Here is a 21,203-nt window from a genome sequence, read left to right on the forward strand (position 1 = left end):
TATTGACATAAAACATTTGACCCATCTCTTTCTTTTCCATGAAAAATCCATACGCATATCCATCGAGAGAGTACGTTTTTCCTTGACTGTAGAGAGTGGTTGCTTAATCCATTTTAATGCCTCCTGTTGGGCGATGTTGGATTAAAGAGGAAAACAAAAATCAGATTTGGCTGGATCTTTGACAGAGCTCCTACCGTCTGGGCGTAGGTGACGGCTCAAATCCGTGCATTCTGAAGCCGCCTCCTTCCTTCTTTGGATCTGACTTTGTTTATCAACAGATCCTCCTCTGCACTCAGGGTCACTTCTGTCTGCCATCTTTGTGTTAAACCCAGCAAAAAGGATTTTCATCCTTAGAGAAATTTGATCAAATTTTTGATAGTTTCCTCTTTTTCGGCTTAATAGAAACGTTTTCTTCCATTATCAGGATGCAGTTTCCTTTCAGTCAGCTGTGAGACGTCGTGTTGAGTCATTTCTTCAACCTTGAATTGTCTGATGTCCCAAAAATAAGTTTCCCTCGGCTGATTGATGGACCCCCATCCTTGTTAGCTCTAGAGGCCATCTTTGGTAACAGAAAACAAAGCCCTTTTCTTTTCTGCGTAGTGTTCTCTCACCTTGGATTTACTCTAACATCTCCTCCAACTCTTCACTTCCATCAACAGCATTAGTTGGGATGTGTGTGAGTGTGAAGTTGACATTGGACAGTCTTACTGACCTTTTCAACAGCATCATCCGTTGGGAGAGAGAGAGGGGGATATGGGTAACTATGCTGATGGCCTGTCATCCTTTATTTATTGCTGTCACCCCTACTACTGATTTTAGTAAGCCAGCTGTGGGCTCAACCATTAACCCTGTTTCTCTAAATGAAGCTCCTCCACCAGTGACTCCGTTGACTCTTCGCCGCCCTTCTCTCATCCACGCCAAGGGTTGCGTTGAAGTGACCGATATCTCTTTAAATCGGCCGATTTCTGACCCGACTCTGGTTGACTTTGTGAAACTTTTTGATGAATGGGGGAGCCTGAAGCCGATGCCTTTAAAAGCTCACACCATTTGGACGTGCGAGGTGAGCCTGTGTCAATATGTAGCACTGTAGGAGCACGCTTTAGGGATTTTTAATGGTTTTTGCTCCATTTTCTGCATTAAAACGCTCAGACTGATGGGAGATGCTGTAGGCAAACGAGCTGCACAGCATTTATTGTGTTGTAAATTCCTCCTGAGAGCTTAAAGGATCTTTTAGCTGTGATGTAAATAGAAGACAGAACCCCTTGATGACACAGCCTAATGTAAAACCTCTATAGATAAAGGAGCCCAACGATGATGCATCTAAAAGCTCTGAATGATGCCAAGAATTCATTTTTATTTGTTGTTGTTGTTTCCAGAAGGTTGTACCGGATCTGTGTGAAATTTAACCACACGGAATAAAGCTTGATACAGAACGATTTTGGATGCTTCCTGCTTTGAAGTGAATAAAAGGATGCTTGGAGCGACTCCAAACATGCATCATTGTCTGGCTGACCTATAGACTGTAATGGGCTAAGGTCTGTGTTAGCCCTGAGATTGAGTGGTGACCCCCCTCACCTCCCCATTGACAGCTGGGGAAGACTCTAGCCCATGAAGCAACAATGACCTAAGTGGAGCGGAGAAGGTAACTAAGTAATCCAAAAGGTGATTTGGAGATTTGACCCAGGCATGTTCAGTCCAGTCCAACCTAAAGCACTTTAAAAGCGCCCACACATCCCCAAAGGGCCGTACAGTAAAAGGAATGAAAGTAAAACAGGATTCACATCGTGATATCAAAGGTAGTATTATTAACCCTTGTGCTATCCTAGGCACTTTAACATTGGGAGTTGGGTCATCTAGACCCACTAGACAGTGCTCTGAACCTTTTTTCTTCAATGATTTGTGATCTTCACTGGTTTCCATGGATTACATGAAATCTTTCCACCTTTATCCACCTTTGTCATGGTAGGGAGAACACGTCAATGTAAGGGTGGGGGTCATCTAAGATAGCACAAGGGTTACGAATAATAAAATTAACAAAAAGAAAAAAACATGCATATTTGAAACAAAATGTGTGTGCTGTTGTGTGTTTTAAAAAAACTCTGAAGCTGTGCAATAGAAGCTCTGGCCCCCACATGCATAAGGCATGTTCCAGTAATTTAGATGAGTGATGATAAACCTGTGAAATACCCTCTATGGGTGACTCTCCAGATGAAGCTGACTTGGTCTTGTCAATTTGCCTAGAAAACAATAAAGCTGTGTTTGGCCACTCCCACAATACACATTTCTGTTTTCACTTTGAACCCCAAGTTTTTAATCAGAATATAAAAACATCAAAATGAGTCATCATCAACTTACCATTACTACAAGTAATTGTAAATCAAGTCATTTGAATCGCTTCAATGATATGTTAATGTCTCAAAACTGGGCTGCACAGTGGTGTAGTGGTCTCCCCTCACAGTAAATGGGACCTTTCTGTTTGAAGTTTGTATGTTCTCCCCGTGCATGTGCGGGTTTTCGCCAAACAGTCCAGAAACATGCTTTATTACTTGGTTAATTGGTATCTCTGAATTTTCCCTGTGTTTGTGTGTGGTTGTGCACCCCTGCAACAGACTGGTGACCTGTTTAGGGTGTACCCCACCTGTACCCCACCAATAATAACTGAGTTGCCCCCAAAAGGGGTTCAGTGAAAATGGATGGATGTCTGTCCCAGGACTGAGGTATGGAAAGGCATCCTGCTGACTCACTATCTTGTATTTTTTTGATTTCTTTTCATTTCTGTTTTTTTTTTCTTTTCTTTTGAAGTACCTGTTAACATCTACAGTCCATCTTACAGAGACCGATTACTGTTTCCTGAAAACCTAATAAAAAATCAGTCAGCTGCCATCAGCGTGTGAATGTGTGAGTGAATGGGTGGATAGGACTGTGACTGATTTGATTGATTTGATTGATTTGATTGATTTCAAGCATTGTAGTCAAAGCAATAAAGAATGTACACAGATTTGTCAAACTCATTAGAGAAATGAAAAAAGACATAAATAAAAAAACAGAAAATAAAACAAAAAAAGTCACTTAAATCACATTTTGCTTAATTAAGAACAGTGATCATTAACCAAAGTATAAGTAGAGTTTGTTTTATTGCTTGAAAAGGAGTGGGAAGAAGCGAGTTTATATAATCCCACCCCTACTGAGTTAATTCAATTTACAGTTTTACACAGTTTTTGTAATCTGGTTCTGATTTGATTGATTCTTTTCAAGTAACAAAATCCAGTGCCTAGTAATGATTGATTATTTTCGTTCATTCAAGATTTCAGTAACAGTAACCGGTATGTAATAATCATTGATTGATCGTTAGAACACATTATCATATTAAACCAGTAAATATTGCTACATATTGCAAAATCAAATAAAGAAAATCAATAGCTTATTGATTGTAATTAAAACATTTCAGTAATCATTATTGCTGGTTGTAATTAAAATACCACAATCAAGTTCACACATGTATTTGGTCAAATACCTGTTGATCCTTAACTCCCTTTATCTTTATATTGTGAAATCAGAGTTTCTTCTTGAATATTTGGATATTTGAACATAGTTTGCGCTCATTACTTAACCCATTCCAAAGTTTAGTGCCACACGACACACAGAGAAACTTTTCTTTGTGATTCTAATCAATTTAATCTTGAAGTTCCTTCATCCCCTCAGTTTTTATCCTCCTTCATTTTCTAAGAACTGTTTTTGGATATTGAATGGTAATGATTTCCCTCTAGCTCTGGATAGAAGTTGCGCGGCGTAAAAGCCACAAGGTCATACAGTTTTAAAAGTCTGGACACATTTAGTTCATTTTTGTTTTGAGTAATTCTATTCTTTTGAGTTCTGTCTGAGGCCTGATGCTGGGGCAAAGGCAGGAGCTGGATAACTTCCTGATTATGTGGCAGTGGGAGGAGCTAAAGAAGTTCCTGATATGGTGGAAAAGGGAGGAGCATGGACAACTTCCTGTACACTTCCATCTGGAGAAGATGGAGGGGAAGATAAAGTTTATTCTTATGTTGAACTATTGTTTGTATTTTTGGAATATTTTAAACTTGTTTAGAAGTAAAAGTACAGTTTGTTTGTTAAAGTGTTAAATTACTAATAATTTACAACTTTAGTTAATATTTAGGTTTTGAATGTTTTGTTTTTGTGATTCCCTCTCTATCGTGCCATTGGTCTAATCAGCCAGTGTAAAATCTCCTCAATGTTTCCTGTTGGTGGGTCAGTTTTGGTTCAGTTAGTTTGAGCTTTTGTTATTGAGGCTCTCACTTACATTTTTGTTAAGTTGATCCCATTTGAATTTAGGCCCATGCCATTTTTTTGTTGGGTAAAATAAAACCCCCTGATTTGAAGATCTTTTTTGTCCAGTGGCTCAATTTCTGCCGGGCGAACCCTGACAAGCGCTTTGGGCTTTATAGAGATAAATACAATGTAAGTATACACCTTTTAGTAATGCCTGCAAAAATTTGGAGTATAAAGCACAATCCCTCTTCAGGCTCAGCAATGGATGAAACCCATCTAGGAAATACATTAGCATGAAACTCTTCCAGAGCAAACTAGAAAACTTGTTCGGCAAACTGAGATTTAACAGAAAGAAATACAAAACAAAAGTCTTTGTGTTTTGTAAAGAGACCCAGACAGATGCTTAAGACAACAACTTGGCTCTTTAGCAAAAATCCACCCTTTAATTATTTGAGTGGAACTTTTTGAAACTAAGCTGTGAGTACAAAGTCTCTCTTGGCTACATTCCTTTAGCTTTAAAGACCGTGAACTTTTTCAGCTAAGATGCAAATTCTTGTCATTAGCAGGCGGCTGTTTGAAGCATTGGAAGTAGATGGAAAGCTCCGGGAAACAGTATACGACCTGTAATTTATCTCAAAGAAAAAAAATCTGATCCTGATGCACTCTTACAGAATGAAAAGTGTTCCATGCAGAGCACTGTTTCAATAAAAAAAGAAAAGTGCACTTTACCTGAGACTAACCGGATCAAGCATTTAACAGCAAAAGAAAGATAATGGAAAATGAGCGTGCAGCTCATTTTGCTTGTTTTTGCCATCGGTCTAAGGACGTACTTCCTAGTACATGCTAGTGTTGCTCTGCGTCTGCTGGATGTCTTCATGGAGAACTGCTGTACTTTTACTGTGATGGATGATAATGGAACTGCAGGTCTGCGTTGAGTTTAAAGCAGTTGTCTCTCCTCTAAAACAGCCATAAAAGTGTCCTATTGCAGGCTTGGCATTGAACATTGCAGATCAAATCAGGAACAATTTATTCCCAATGTTTATCTGCATCGTTTAGGGGTGGGAGGTGGGAGAGGGGGTTGGAGGTTATATAGGGGTGGGGGGGTTCCATTGAAATTATTGTGATTGTTTCATGGTATTCACTTTTTGTGTACAGCACTTTGAATTATATGATGTAGAAACAGGACTATATAAATAAAATATTTGATTTGATTTGATTGCCACATGTGTAAGAAGAGCTCCAAACTATATTTCAGGCAAAGCACTGAGAGTAACTTTGTTGTTCTTGGTTTCATTTGGTTTCCACATAACCAACCATGTCTGTTTCATTTTTATTTGATATTTTAAAATGGAAGATTCGAGAACACAAAAAACAGAAGCTCATGTGAAAATCTAATTGCTGCTCCTCCTTCCTGTAGCAGCCAAGCCCCTTAGAATAACAACTAGCACTTGTCACAGTTGGAATTCCCTTTCTGTAAAAGCCTGTGTGCATATTCTACTTTTTATTTTTCTAATTTATACCAAACTATGTTTTTTATCAGCTGAAGAACATTTGGGCTTGTCTTTCTAAACCCTGATGGCTCATCTTTTGGACTACTTGCTCAGATAATGCATCTGTTTTTGTTTTTTAATTTTAATTTCTTTAGAAACAGCTTTTTGCCCCCAAACAAAACTGTGATGCAAGGCAACCTTGTAACCTGACACCCATCGCTGATAAATTATGACAGCAAGAAATATGCATCTGTGGAGCAGAGATATGGTGCAACCTTCTACAGAACAAGCCACATTTATGCCATATATTTTATTACTATGCATATTAATATATAAACCTGCACATTTTATTTGCACATTCACACAATCTCATGGTAATCATCAGATTGCAGCTGTAATTACACAATTTTACCACAGAGTGGTGCTGTTGAACCCACCAACCCATCTATGGCTTTCAATACATTCCTCAGTTCATGCTTAAAACGGATGCATATGACATAATCACGACATATTATTTTGAAATAAAAGGTGCCTTAACTAAAGCAATTAAACATCGTTCTAAAAGGTACCTATATCTCAGAAAAAAAGGACTTTTATGGTTTGTAGACCTGAAATCGTTCTTTATTATAAAATATTGCTTTAGTTTATGAGCTGGAAATCAGCAAAGAATTAAAGTCATTCAGTCTAAATAAAAGTCAGAGATATGGCACCTCCTTTCTCCTGCAGTATTCCCACTCAAAAATAAATATATAAATAAATAATTAAATACATGTAAGAGATTTAATGAGGCCAACCATCCAATAGTTCCTGAAAAGAGGCATAAAGCAGCCCCCTCCTCTATGTCTGTGTGTGCAATTATTTTATTAACCTTTCTGAATTCTGTTTTAGCTTTGGGATTGGGACAAGACACCCGCTGATGCTCTAAATAATGGTAATTCATCAAAAATAGTTTTTCAATGAAGTGGAATGTTGTACGCTTGAGTTGTGGAGACAAGTGGATCTGGAAGTCAGCATAAAACTGCAATCATCTGACCCGGGTAATTCATTCATTATCTCAGCAGGCCCGCCTGTCATTTTTAATGAATTCCTCCTCTTTGATTACTCCAACACATGTTTTTAGGCACGTATTTTAAAGGATTGAGCTTAAAATGAGCTCTTTTTTCCTACTCCTCTATTTTTTTATGCAAAAGTATTTGGCTGCATTTCATTCTCATCTAAAACTCTGCCTTCTCTAATCTAAAAACAGGGCGGCATTAAAGAGGAAGTAAAGGTGAAAATGCATCTGTGTGAAAGGATTCAGAAGAACTGGAGGTGCCACCGTACGTGCAAGCGGGTGTTTGTGTGTCTGCAGAGTTCCTCTTGTCAGGCATTTATTCAAGGACTAAAGCTGGGTCCTGTGAGTTCCCTCTTATCAAGGGGAGGTTAGAACACTTCAGCACAAAATACTTGCCGTGATTAATTATAGGCTAGATATGTGGCATTTTGCTAACCTTTCAAAGGGTTGTTGTTAGAAGGTAGTGTGTATTTTATTTGTAATAACCGCTCAACATGTACTGGCCTCTGCAGAGAGTCCCTGGGTTGTGGAAAAAAATACAGTAGTGCCAAAACCGATTCACAGATCTGAAAATTTTTATAAAACATGTCTGAAGATTTTTTATCTTTATCATATTAGATGCACACATTTCTGAGACCCCTATCTCATAAGCTTGGTCCAAACATTCCTTATAAACCCATTGTATAGAACTTTGCTGAGGGTTTTTTTGTCCTACAGTTCATCATCATTCCACTAGGGGCAGTAGAAGGGCTTTTTATGGTCATTTCAAAATGCCTGCTTCCATGAAATCTCAAAAAAGTTAATTTTTTAATTAACTTCATGGTGGGAATAACTCATCTATCGTAAATCATTTTTTAAAAATGACTACTTGCTGAATTGTAATAATTTGAAATATATTAATGACTAATTCACTATACTGCAATGTTAAAAATGTGTGGATTAAATCTGAGAGTAAATATGTTTTTTCCCCCTTAACACTCATGTCAATATTTTGTCATCTTAACAGAACATTGTTGTGAGCAAAAACTTACCAAATCAACCAAAATATCACAGCTGATGATACATGATATATCTCATGAAAATGTTGGTTGCAAACTTTTTCCTGTGTTTTTCACCAACGGATATAAATAACTTCCCAATCTACCCAAAAATCAGAGTTTTCTATTGATGCCCCTGATTGGCGGGAGAACATTTCAGTCAAGGGAAATCGATCATGAGAGAAGCACTCACTTAAAGATATTATTCAATATGAACAAATATTAGATTTGTTAAAAGCAGTGGCAGAGTTGGAATATTTTACATGGGGGGGAGGGCAGAAGACTTTGGAAGGGTGGCACATGAGAACAGCAGAGTGGAAGGCCATGGCAAAAAGAAAATAATACGTTTTTCATACAGTTTTTTTATTGTTATTTATATTAAAAGAGCAGTTATTTTAGCTGAGGAGATATTAATATGTTTTGCTTTTGTTAATGCTTAAAGAAGCTCATACTGGTGATTTATTCCTCTTTTGTCAATAATGATACTAATATTTACTCAAAAATATGGGGACACGTGGGGGGACAAAGTCCCTTCCTCCTGTTTCCCCCATAGCTCCGCCCCTGGATAAAAGACTTGTTGCAAGTAATTTCCTCAGATGCTATTATAAAGAGAAGGAGGCTTCCCTGAGACTTTAGCAAACTCTTGCCCATGGATTTAAAAATCTGACATATCCACATTTTTTGACATACGAGCCTGCCAAACCATCATTTACACCGGTTTTCTTCTGAGTAGGTTCACAGTGGTCATTACAGCCTGTAGCTATCTTTGGGGGCAGGCAAACCCTGAATAGGTCGCCAGCTCGTCATAGGGCTGGATGCAGCGAGAGGGATCCAAAGACAGTCTCCAATGGGGCAGTTTAGTGTCGACAATTATTGTACAGGGATATGTTTTTGGAATTCTAGAAGGGTGGGTGGGCTGGAGTTGGGAAGACACACACCTGCACATGGAGGGAGACCACACAGTAAGGTCACAGCTGGGCTTTAAACCAGGAACTTTCCTGCTGTGAAGCGATGGTTTTAACCACCAGCACCCAGCTTTCACTTAAAAAACAGAACAAAAAACAAGCAAGAAATGCAGACTGTGAAAGATTCACAATTGATGACAGTAAGTTTGTGTTTAACCATAAATGTGCATTACAACCAAAAAACAACCTGCAGCTTCTCACTCGTGAAGAAAGAAAGAGTAGACACAGTGGTGAAAAAAGCTTTGCCTGTTTTCACGCTGGTTGGCTGAAGTGTGTCTTAGGATGTTTCACCCCGTGGTCAGACCTCCAGTCACTTCATCAACTCTCTAAGACATTAAAGCTCTGGGAGAAACCTCTGGAAATCCCCCCCAAATCCAATCCAAACACCCTATCAACCCTGTGGTGGTAGAGGATCATCATTGCCATGGTGGTGAGGTAGATTCAAGATTCAAAGGGTTTATTGTCATATGTACAGTAAGGAAACGGGTTCCCCTGTACAATGAGATGCTTACTTTGCAGGTCTCTCTGAATGCCATAAGGTTAAAGGTTAATCAAATGGTTTGGGGTTAAATATAAAGATAGGTTAGGATATTTACAGGATATCTGAAACATGAAGGTACTGTTATGGTCAGTCATTTGTTTGTCTCTTCATGTACTTTTACCAGTTTGTTGCCTTCTTTTTTGCAGCCTTTCTATATGGTTATGAAGAAATATGCACACATTTGTTTTTAACTTTATGTGTGTCACGTTTGGCTTTTCCCATCAGGGTTGCATGGTAAACTTGGCAATGTTTTATGCCGGATGCCCTTCCTGATGCAACCCTCTCAAAGCAACCTGGCTTGGGACCGGCACAGAAGTAGAGAAGGGAACAGGGAGCAGCCTGGAGTCGAACCCTGGTTTCACGGACGAAGGCGCCGCAAACCAGCGCGAGCTAAACCTGCTCCCTTGTTTTTAACTTCTAACTTCTTATACTACTTCTAAAACACACAAACATCTTCCACCTGAATTCCTGCATTATGGGTCTGTCATCGTGTCAGTATTCATGTCAGTGGATGCAGCAGTGCTTCTCTTAAAGGAAAGAATTACAGGAAATTTTCAGATTTTCCACAAATAAACTGATTTTTAAACATTTTGGGATAAAAGAGGATAGAAAGTGTGTTGCATAATGTGTATGTTATTATTTCTATGAGTAAAATAAAGTACGTACCTCCAACCAACCTACACAATGTTCTGCTGCTCCTACCTGTTTAGGTGGATTGTTGGGATGTACCGTACCTTGCCCCGTTTTTTATGCATGTTGAGTTATGTTTATTTTTGCTGTCCTCAAGACTCCCTGCTACCCTTCTGTGATGGCTGCCTACGCTGCCCCCCCATCAGGGCAGTAACCTCCTGCACCACATCACCATATCTGATCACTTTATTTTTTGTTCGTGTACTTTTAGATTTCTTTTTTCACACATAACCCAAACACATGTTTGAACATAAAATTTATTAACATGTTTCAGTTTACTTTATTATAATTTGCTTCATTAATTTGATGTTCTGTTTTGAGTTACCAGTGCTGAGGGAACCATTGTTGCTGCTGCCATCTGCAGCTGGAACAATCAAGTCAGGCCTGACACAACAATGCATGCCAGTCAGCAGAGGCCTTATATTCAGCAGACAGCTAATTGGACTGAACCATCGCCCAGTGGACAAGGAACACTTTCTGTGTTTCTTTACTTTAGTTTCCATTTTGATGGTCCTTAGTTTCATTCATTGTGTATGTTAATTTATTACATGTTGGACGTTTGTTTTGTTTGTTTGTTGTATATTGTCTTAGTCTTTTTAAGTTCCCCCTTGTGTGTCTAGTTGGTTTGATCAGCCACTATATATGTTCCCTTGTGTTTTCAATTAGGTAGGTCAGTTTAATTAAGTTTGTTTGTCTGTTCAGTTTTCCTCTTTTACATTTAAAAGCTTGAGTTCGTTTTGTTACTTTTACCTCTTTTAAGGGCACATTTTTGCCCATTTACAAGTTTTGAAAATTAAATTTGAAAATTTTTGATAAAATTGTTTGCTGTCCTTGCCTTCTACTGCTCGGTCCACCACATACTGTTGTCAGAAGTGGGATCAGCAGTTTAAGGAAAGTTTTTTTGTTTCTTTCCCCGGCGATCCCCCTGAAACGTTTTTTTTGTGAGCCATGCAACGAGAAGGAAGAACCACATGAAGTAAGGGGGCCCCTCAACCTCTTGAGAGAAACCTGGGAAGGAGAGCAGGGCAGAGATGAACCTGTTAATGTCATTCTGTATGTTCTTCAAATGAGAGAAAAGCTGCAGAGGATGAGCGAGTTGGCGCAGGCCCACATGGCTGATGCACAGAGATGCCAGAAGAGCTGGTATGATCAGAAAGCCCGCCAAAGAAGCTTCCTGCCACGTGAAAAAGTCCTAGTAATGTTACCTCGTGACAGTAAGTTACTAGCCAAATGGCAACGCCCTTTAGTGGTCCAAAAGAAACTTGGGGCTACAACATATCAGGTTTCCACCCCAGGTCATAAACAGTCCAGTCGTGTACTGCATGTTAACCTTCTCAAAGAATGGGGTTCCAGGACTGCAGATGATGCTATGGGATTGCTGATCAGAGATGTCAATGAGGAGGAGGAAGTGGATGAATTCCTGCCATCATCAATGCCCACCACCTTGGATTTAAACCATCTTTCTAAAGACCAACAAGCTGAGTTGAAAGCATTGATTCCGGAGTCTTCCAGGAATATCCAGGACGCACAAACTTGGTGCACCATGACATTGTGCTAAAGGAGTACGCAACAGTAAGGCGAATGAGTTAGAGTACCAGAGCGTCTCTTGGGTCGGCTAAAGGAAGAGGTGGATCACATGCTGTCCAGTTGTGTTGGTCTCCAAGAGGGATGGAACCATCAGAATTATGACAGAGCGAGACAAAACTTTGACTTTTAGTAAAGAAAAAAAAGGTTTCTTCTCTGTGGATTAAAATTCATTTTTAATTGAGGCTGTCTTGTTAAAAGAGGGCTTCTATTAAGAGATTTCTTTAAAGAGAAGCAAAGACATCTTTCATATTTATGGTAAATCTATGGTAAATCGTAGCTGCTTACATTAATTTGTACATCTTGTTGTTCATACAAGAAACCATATCAAATTGCAGAAGGCACAATATTTCTTTATAGTGCCTCATACAGATGATTGGCAGTGTTTGGACAAATAAAATATTTTATTAATACAGAAAAATGTCGTTGGTGTCACTACCTCCTTGGCTTTTGGAAATGAATATAAATTCATCACAGTGTTTTGGACATATTCAGCATTTTTCACTCTGAGTTGTGGAGAGTTTTGCACTACACAACATTTTCTGGACTCTGTAAAGTTATCACACAGATGAATGTCATTAAGCCTTGCAGTTTGCAGTTCAATCAGAGCAGGTCCTCCACCATTGTGATTTTCAGAATAACTCATCAGACGTGTTTTGCTGAATGCTCTGTCGATCATCCAGATAAGTCTCATCAACACATGCTGTTTTAAGAATCACTCAATAGTTCCACTGATTTGAAAGTTCTTTGAGGGTTTCCGTTTCAGGCTCATCAAAGTTTCAGTTACTCTTTATCTTCACGGCTGAAATAATGCTGGGTGATTTAAAAGCATAAAAAGATGCAGGTCTAACCCGGTTTTTGTCCTGGTTTGCATGGTGGAAGTCAACAACAATGGAGCTGAAATGCATTTCTTCTTCTTTCTCTTTCGGCTTTTCCCATCAGGGGTCGCCACAGCGAATCATCCTTTTCCACCTCACTCTATCATGGACATCTTCTACCCTAACGTTAGCCAACTTCATGTCCTCTGTTAAGACATCCAAATATCTCCTCTTTGGTCGTCCTCTTGCCCTCCGGCCAGGCAGCTCCATCTCCAACATCCTTCTACCAATATATCCACTATCCCTCCTCTGAACATGTCCAAACCATCTCAGTCTGGCTTCTCTGACTTTGTCGCTAACACAGGCAACATGAGCCGTCCCTCTGATGTACTCGTTCCTTATCCTGTCTAGCCTGGTCACTCCTAAGGAGAACCTCAACATCTTCATCTCCGCTACCTCCATCTCAGCCTCTTGTCTCTGTCTCACTGCTACCGTCTCTAACCCATAGAGCAGAGCTGGTCTCACCACTGTCTTGTACACCTTTCCTTTGAGTCTTGCTGGCACTTTTCTGTCACACAACACTCCTGACACTTTCCTCCAACCGCTCCAACCTGCCTGCACTCGCCTCTTCACCTCTTTTCCACAATCCCCATCACACTGAACTGTTGACCCCAAGTACTTAAACTCCTGCACCTTCTTCACCTCAGCCCCTGTAACCTAACGCCTCTACCTTGATCCCTCTCGTTCAGACACATGTATTCTGTCTTACTACGACTGACCTTCATACCTCTTCTTTCCAGAGCAAACCTCCACCTCTCTAGCTGTTCCTCCACCTGCTCTCTACTCTCACTGCAAATTACAATGTCATCCGCAAACATCATTGTCCAGGGAGATTCCTGTCTTACCTCGTCTGTTAGCCTGTCCATCAGCATAGCAAACAAAAAAGGACTCAAAGCTGATCCTTGGTGTAGTCCCACCTCCACCTTGAACTCCTCTGTCTGACCTACAGCACATCTCACCACCGTCATACTTCTCTCATACATGTCCTGAACTACTCTGACATACTTCTCTGCCACTCCAGACGACCTCATACAGTACCACAGCTCCTCCCTCGGCACCCTGTCATACGCCTTCTCTAAATCTACGAACACACAATGCAGCTCCTTCTGACCTTCTCTGTACTTTTCCATCAACATTCTCAAAGCAAAGATGGCATCAGTGCTCTTACGGGGCATGAAACCATACTGCTGCTCACAAATCTCCACCTTCTTCCTAAGCCTGGCTTCCACTACTCTTTCCCACAGCTTCATTGTGTGGCTCATCAACTTTATTCCTCTATAGTTGCTGCAGTTCTGCATGTCACCCTTGTTCTTAAAGATCGGAACCAGAACGCTTCTCCTCCATTCCTCAGGCATCTTCTCTTCTGCTGAAATGCATTTGATCTTAAAAAAAAAACAGAACATCAATGTTCAGCCGGCCTCAAAACAAAGCCTCAGAACGGACAAATTTCCCCCTTACAAACTGCTCCCTCTTCATTAAAACAAGACCGCACACATCAAGTGAAAAATAGAAAGAAAGCCACTAATTAATAATCTGTTTCTAAGCTTTTCTGTTGGGTTAAGGAAACATTAAATGTTGATTCACTACAATGCGTCTGCAGAGTTGCCCCTGTAGCAATCTTATTCAGAGTGGAATGGATTACTGTCTAGTCCTGATGCCAAATTACAGCCTTGCACAACAATGGGCTGATGTAGCCAATTTGATTGTGAGGAACACTTAGCAGAACAACAAAACACTTATCACAGTGTGGCGCTGCTTCTGCTTTCGACCTGCAGCAAGCGGCTGGACGACAGGAGCCTAAGACTGAAAAATGAATCACAGGGTCGACTGTTGAAATGTCGGCAGATTAGAGAGGAGAGATCCTGTTTGCCCACACATCCTCTAATGTCCTCTATTACTCTGTACGAATGTTTCTTCAACAAACAGCAAAAGATTTTCTTGTTCCAAGGCTTCATTTAAAAGAATAGCCTTCCTCTTTTCCTTGTAAAATATATTGTATAACTGAAGGTCTAATTCTTAGATCATAAAGGATTATTACAGATTTTTGTTTGCTGTTTCCACATCCATTTCGCAGCTAGATCCATAAAAAATAAATTCAATCAGTCTCTTTGCATGGTCCAAGCATCCATAAATGCAACAGGGACAAACAGAACAAAAGAAAATGTTCCTTACAGGAGTAATTAAAGAGAAAAGGGGTTGCATTTTTAGTAATGATACGTTGATAAACAAATGAAGTATGCAATCTTAAAGATGGCTGAAAGCTCCACCAAATTAAGTATTGATCTCCTCTGAACCCGGCAGAACAACTCTGCGGAAGCAAGTGTTGAAAAACGAAGAATAGGCGGGGAGCACTCATGTGTATTAAAGATTGCTTTCTTTACCTTTTGCTCTTGTTCAATAAATCCTCAACTGTTGTCCGGTTATATGACCTGTCTGCTGTTTGGTAAGCTGAACCTATGAAGGCCACTCATCTGGATTTTCCCTTTTTTCAAGGCAGTTTTCCTTCTTAATGCATACGTGTGAGCGAAACATCAATGCGTGTGTCACATGGTGCAAACCTGGCCTAGAACCTGAACATATGTCGATTGTGCATGCAGCTGATGTGATAAACACACTAAAGGGGATCAAGGTTTGCCCTGGATAAATGTTGTTTTAAATCTACAAAATGGTTTAAAGTGGACACTATTGCATTAAACATGGTCTTTCAGCCTTTACTTTATTCGTCCCTTGTGTACCTCCAGCTGCTGATGCTCAACGGACAGATGTAGCCATAAACACGCAAAATTCGATGTCCTCCGTTTGTGGAAAAGAGCTTCTTCCTGCTACACTATTGTCTCATGCGATAGTGCAAGAGATAAGGCCAACGAGGGTAAACTCTGATTTAGTCAAAGGATTCTAGTTCCTGAGAAGAAAAATGTCTCATCTTTTCAGCTCCGCCTCTATAAAAACAGAGCATCAAGGTGAGGAATGAGATCCTCTGACTAGATTTTTAATGTGTCCCTCCCTGTCAGAAGTTGCCAATTAAATATAATCCTGGTTGTGCTGAGTTTAATTGCACTAAGGCAACACTGCTCATTCTTCTGCCAGATGTGCATCGATACCCGTGGAATACACACAGCTTCTAATGAGAACTTTGGTCATGTTGGGAGGAGAAAATAATGGATAATGAGTCTTTCGTTGAACAAAGACCATCCCCTTTAAAAACATGGATTTTACTATGGTGGAAATGTATGAAACTAGATCAGGTTAAATCTCTTAAAAACAAACAAACAAAAAACAACAAAAAGCATACAAAATATGTGTTTTTCAAATTAAAATGTTAACTAAATAAGTATTGCCTATACCAAAATTGTACAACAAATGAGGCCTGACAAATGATGAAGTTTGCTCCTGACCTTAGAGAGGTGATCAGCCTGGATAAGTAGCTTTCAGGGTGAATATTTTTATAAAGAATATTGTTAATATTGGAAGCTTGAGCGTTCTATTTGGACCTTATCTTCTGTCTCCTGACCCTGACTCTGTTTGCCTGCCAAGACTCGCGCCTGGATCTTGACTACCCTGCCTCTCCTCGGATGATCTCCTGCCTGTCTGACCCTGACTTAGCTTTGTGGACCTTACACTGAGCTAAAAACTGCTGTATTTGGATCCATCTGTCTGCCTGTTCTTGTAACAACAGATTGTTCCGGTACTTTTTCGTTTCTGCATTCAGATTTATGAACAAAAAAATTCTGAATTGCTTCTACCTGAAGTATAGCAAAAATGGTAAAGTTAATAAAGATTGCAGTTGCAACATAATGGAGAATAATTGCATGTAATTTACACTTGGCGTGTGGGCGCACACATTCCAGATGCACTGCATGACTCTACATTACAATTAAAATGTTGTGCCTGAAGTGAGGAGGCTTTTTATTCACTTAAGTCAGGAAAATTTTTTACTTGTACCTTGAAAACATGATGTTTGGGAAGTCAGAATACCATAACTCTAAAGCAGTAAATATCCCATTCTTCTTTCTCTTTCGGCTTTTCCCATCAGGGGTCGCCACAGCGAATCATCGTTTTCCACCTCACTCTATCATGGACATCTTCTACCCTAACATTAGCCAACTTCATGTCCTCTGTTAAGACATCCATATATCTCCTCTTTGGCCGTCCTCTTGCCCTCCTGCCAGGCAGCTCCATCTCCAACATCCTTCTACCAATATATACACTATCCCTCCTCTGAACATGTCCAAACCATCTCAGTCTGGCTTCTCTAACTTTGTCGCTAACACAGGCAACATGAGCCGTCCCTCTGATGTACTCGTTCCTTATCCTGTCTAACCTGGTCACTCCTAAGGAGAACCTCAACATCTTCATCTCCGCTACCTCCATCTCAGCCTCTTGTCTCTGTCTCACTGCTACCGTCTCTAACCCATAGAGCAGAGCTGGTCTCACCACTGTCTTGTACACCTTTCCTTTGAGTCTTGCTGGCACTCTTCTGTCACACAACACTCCTGACACTTTCCTCCAACCGCTCCAACCTGCCTGCACTCGCCTCTTCACCTCTTTTCCACACTCCCCATCACACTGAACTGTTGACCCCAAGTACTTAAACTCCTGCACCTTCTTCACCTCAGCCCCCTGTAACCTAACGCTTCTACCTTGATCCCTCTCGTTCAGACACATGTATTCTGTCTTACTACGACTGACCTTCATGCCTCTTCTTTCCAGAGCAAACCTCCACCTCTCTAGCTGTTCCTCCACCTGCTCTCTACTCTCACTGCAAATTACAATGTCATCCGCAAACATCATTGTCCAGGGAGATTCCTGTCTTACCTCGTCTGTCAGCCTGTCCATCAGCATAGCAAACAAAAAAGGACTCAAAGCTGATCCTTGGTGTAGTCCCACCCCCACCTTGAACTCCTCTGTCTGACCTACAGCACATCTCACCACCGTCATACTTCTCTCATACATGTCCTGAACTACTCTGACATACTTCTCTGCCACTCCAGACGACCTCATACAGTACCACAGCTCCTCCCTCGGCACCCTGTCATACGCCTTCTCTAAATCTACGAACACACAATGCAGCTCCTTCTGACCTTCTCTGTACTTTTCCACCAACATTCTCAAAGCAAAAATGGCATCAGTGGTGCTCTTACGGGGCATGAAACCATACTAAAGCAGTAAATATCCCATTACCTTTGAAAATAAACGGTTTAGCTCGTGCTGGTTAGCGGCGCCTTCCGTCCATGAAACCAGGGTTCGACTGTGGGCTGCTCCCTGTTCCCTTCTCTACTTCTGTCCCGGTCCCAAGCCCAGTTGCTTTGAGAGGGTTGTGTCAGGAAGGGCATCCGGCGTAAAACATTACCAAGTTTACCGTGCGACTCGTTCGCTGTGGCGACCCCTGATGGGAAAAGCCGAAAGGACAACAACCTTTGAAAATTAACATTTTATCAAAACTAAATTTATATGTAAAGAGGGTATCAAATATTTTGATAATCAAATTTTATATTTGAATTTAATGATATGAGTAAACAAAAACGTTTGGCTGGAGAGATGACCAACAAAAACATTCACCTTGTCAAATTTTGACCACCTTGCAAAATGGTTGAACATCACTGATTAATACTTCTATATTGGTATGAAAAGCCCATAGTATAATATGAAGAATTTTTGTCAGTTTTTTTTTACGTTCAGTTTCTTTTGTCAGTGCTTCAACCAGAAGATGATGGATACCAGCTGAAGCATAGTTTAGCTGTAGAGCCGCCACCATAAGAAGCAATTAAAAGAAAGCCACCATATTTACTTTGGTCACTTTGAGTTGGTGTAATGATAATGTGTCAACACCTTTATCAAAAAAGAAAAATAAACTGCTTTAGGAGACATGCAGCATTTTTTAAACCAGCATTGCATGCAGTCATAATTAAATGCAGCCAATTATAAACAAACTGCTTCAATAACTGTCAGAATAATGACAAGTCTACTCACAACAGTAGTGGCATTCCAGCAGATGTGCACAGTTTATTCAGTCTTCAATCCTCCAAGGTTAGAAGACTGTTTTATTTGTCTCACAAGCTACAGCAAAAAATAGCAATCTGAAGTCACAAACCCTTAGCCGTCTCGCTGTGAGGGTCTGAATGTTTATGAATGAGGATAGCACATGTCTACACTGAGAAGTTTTGCAATCAGCCACTTCAAGATAAAGATGTATTGTTTGTGCTGGAAGATGAATACAAACACAGTGTTCCTGGATGCTGTAGGTGGTGAGAGGTGACACACTGTAGGGCAGACTCAAACTGTAAATTTTGAACATTCGGCTCAATTGATTTTTACAGCTAATTAATTTCACAACTAACCTGACATTTATTTCCCTTAGATATCCAGTGTAAACGTTTATTTGTTGATTAGTACAGCACTGGGATAGTTTTGGCCGTAACAAAAGCACTAGATGTTTTTTTGTACTGCTTTGGCTTCAACTGACTAATGACTTTATGGTTTTGTACTGTACAAAAATGCTTTTCAAGCTTCTCAAGCAAATCTATAACTGAGATGGTGTTCACCCTATATAACCATTTCTGTCATATTTAAGATACACATTTCTGAGACCCCTTTCTTTTTTTATAGAACTTGGTCCATGTTTCCTGCCCTGTAGTTCAGCATCATTCCACTAGAGGCAGTAGAAGGGATTTTTCCATAGACACATGGGAATCAATGGCAAATTCCTCACTCTAAGAATAAGCCTCTCTGGTCACTTGGGATACTGCAAAGTTTTGCCCCCCCCCCCCCGCGTGTGTAATAAGATGAAGATGCTTTTTTTCCCCGAACATTCATATTCATTTCTATTTATTTCTATTTATTTAGCCTTTAATTTTTTATTTAGCCGGGGCTGCACAATGGCGCAGTGGTTAGTGCTCTTGCCTCACAGCAAGAAGGCTCCCAATTCAAGTCCTGGCTGGGGGACATGAAGAACAACATCAATGGGGACCTTTCTGTGTGGAGTTTGCATGTTCTCCCCATGTATGCATGGGTTCTCTCAGGGATCTCCAGCTTCCTCCCACTGTCCAAAAACATGCTTCATAGGTTGATTGGCAAAATTGTCCAAAATTGTCCCTAGGTATGACTGTGAGAGTCAATGGATGTGTGATTGTGGATATTCTACCCTGCAACAGACTGGCGACCTGTCCAGGGCATCGCCTGCCTCCGCCCACAAGTGACCAGGATAGGCTCCGGCAGCCCCGTGACCCCGAAAGGGACAAATGGTATAGAAAATGAATGAATAGCCTTTAATTTTCCAGGCAAGACAGATGAAGAAAAAATCTTGTCTTTAACCTTCGCCTGTCAAAGGGAAAACCTTGTAAGACTGTAAAATAAAGGAATGACAGAAGACAGACAGAAACAATCAGGATAAAACAGCAAAAACACTGGATAATCATTCAAATGGTTGAAATCATTGAATTATTAAAAAAGGAAGACTGATAAAAAACTGGCTTTGAAATAAAAGTGTGAAACTGAGAAAAAACTTTATCAAATGACCCAATCTCAGAAAAGTTACATTGTAAAATGTTCTTTGTAGATTTCATGACTTATTCCAAGAAAATTGAAAATTCTGTCAATGTTCTAAAGTAGCAGGGTTCACAAGGTTAAATTGATTATGTTCTTCACAGTAAGCCTTTATAAATGTGACAGAATTCTTTCCCAGCACACAAAAAAAAAAGATGAGAGCAGACTTATTAATTCACTAATGTGAGGAAGGAGGGAAAAATGAAGCCCAAAATCCTGACAGATGTGACGGTAAAACAGCTGAGAAAATAACTGAAGGGCAAGAAAATTTTTTGAAGAACAACTGCTGTAGCTACATATCACCACTCTGACTTGTTATTACTAAAAATCGGATGGACTGTTGCTTGTCGGAACATCAAATGGAGGCCAATTCAGCTCCTGAACGCCGACATCAAACATTTTAGTTGAATCAAGATTTTATCTGCCTGGCTACTTCCATAGGTTTACATGCCAACATATTTCAGATGGCAAATAGACAAATCAATTGATTTATTGGCCATGATTAATTCTAATTTGCCCACATATAAATTAGATTATTTGTTACACTTGAACTCCCAGTTTGATCAATAATCATTTGTCTCTGCTGGCAAAGGCAAAATAACTAGATAGGGTGTAAGGAAAGTGATAGTCTTTCTTGCTGTAAGAACTTTGGAGTTGCTCTAACTGAATAAAAAGGAGGGTGAAAGAGCTGCATGTTGCTTCTGCCCTTTTATAGCATTGTTTGCAGGTCGCGTACCCTCCAGCTCAGCAGTCTAACCACTTTAGCCGGTTGCTTGTGTTGTTCTAGTCGGTGAGTATTGGTGTGGACGTGAATGGTTTCTAACTAATGGGCTGTGGCCTCCAGCATGGCAGTGATGAATTGTGCTGCAGGGGCCATTGCTGTGGTTTCAGGATTATCGTGGTGTATTTGGGGGCTGAAGTGCCACCGAACCCCATGCAGTCCCAAATGCTCTCCTCCAGTCCTGTGCAATGTGTAAGGGGGTACATGGAAGCCAACCAGCTTTTCTTCTCTTTGACTGCTTCGAATCCGCTAAAGGGCATGAGGCCCAGTCTGAGTTTCCAGGGAGGAATGATCAAAGCTGTTTACAATATGCATACACGTTATAACAAGCCATTAGGGAAGAAGGCTGAAAAATATGTGAAAAAATGT

Source organism: Oryzias latipes, chromosome 17 (assembly GCF_002234675.1).
Source record: "Oryzias latipes chromosome 17, ASM223467v1".
Classification (NCBI taxonomy): Eukaryota; Metazoa; Chordata; class Actinopteri; order Beloniformes; family Adrianichthyidae; genus Oryzias; species Oryzias latipes.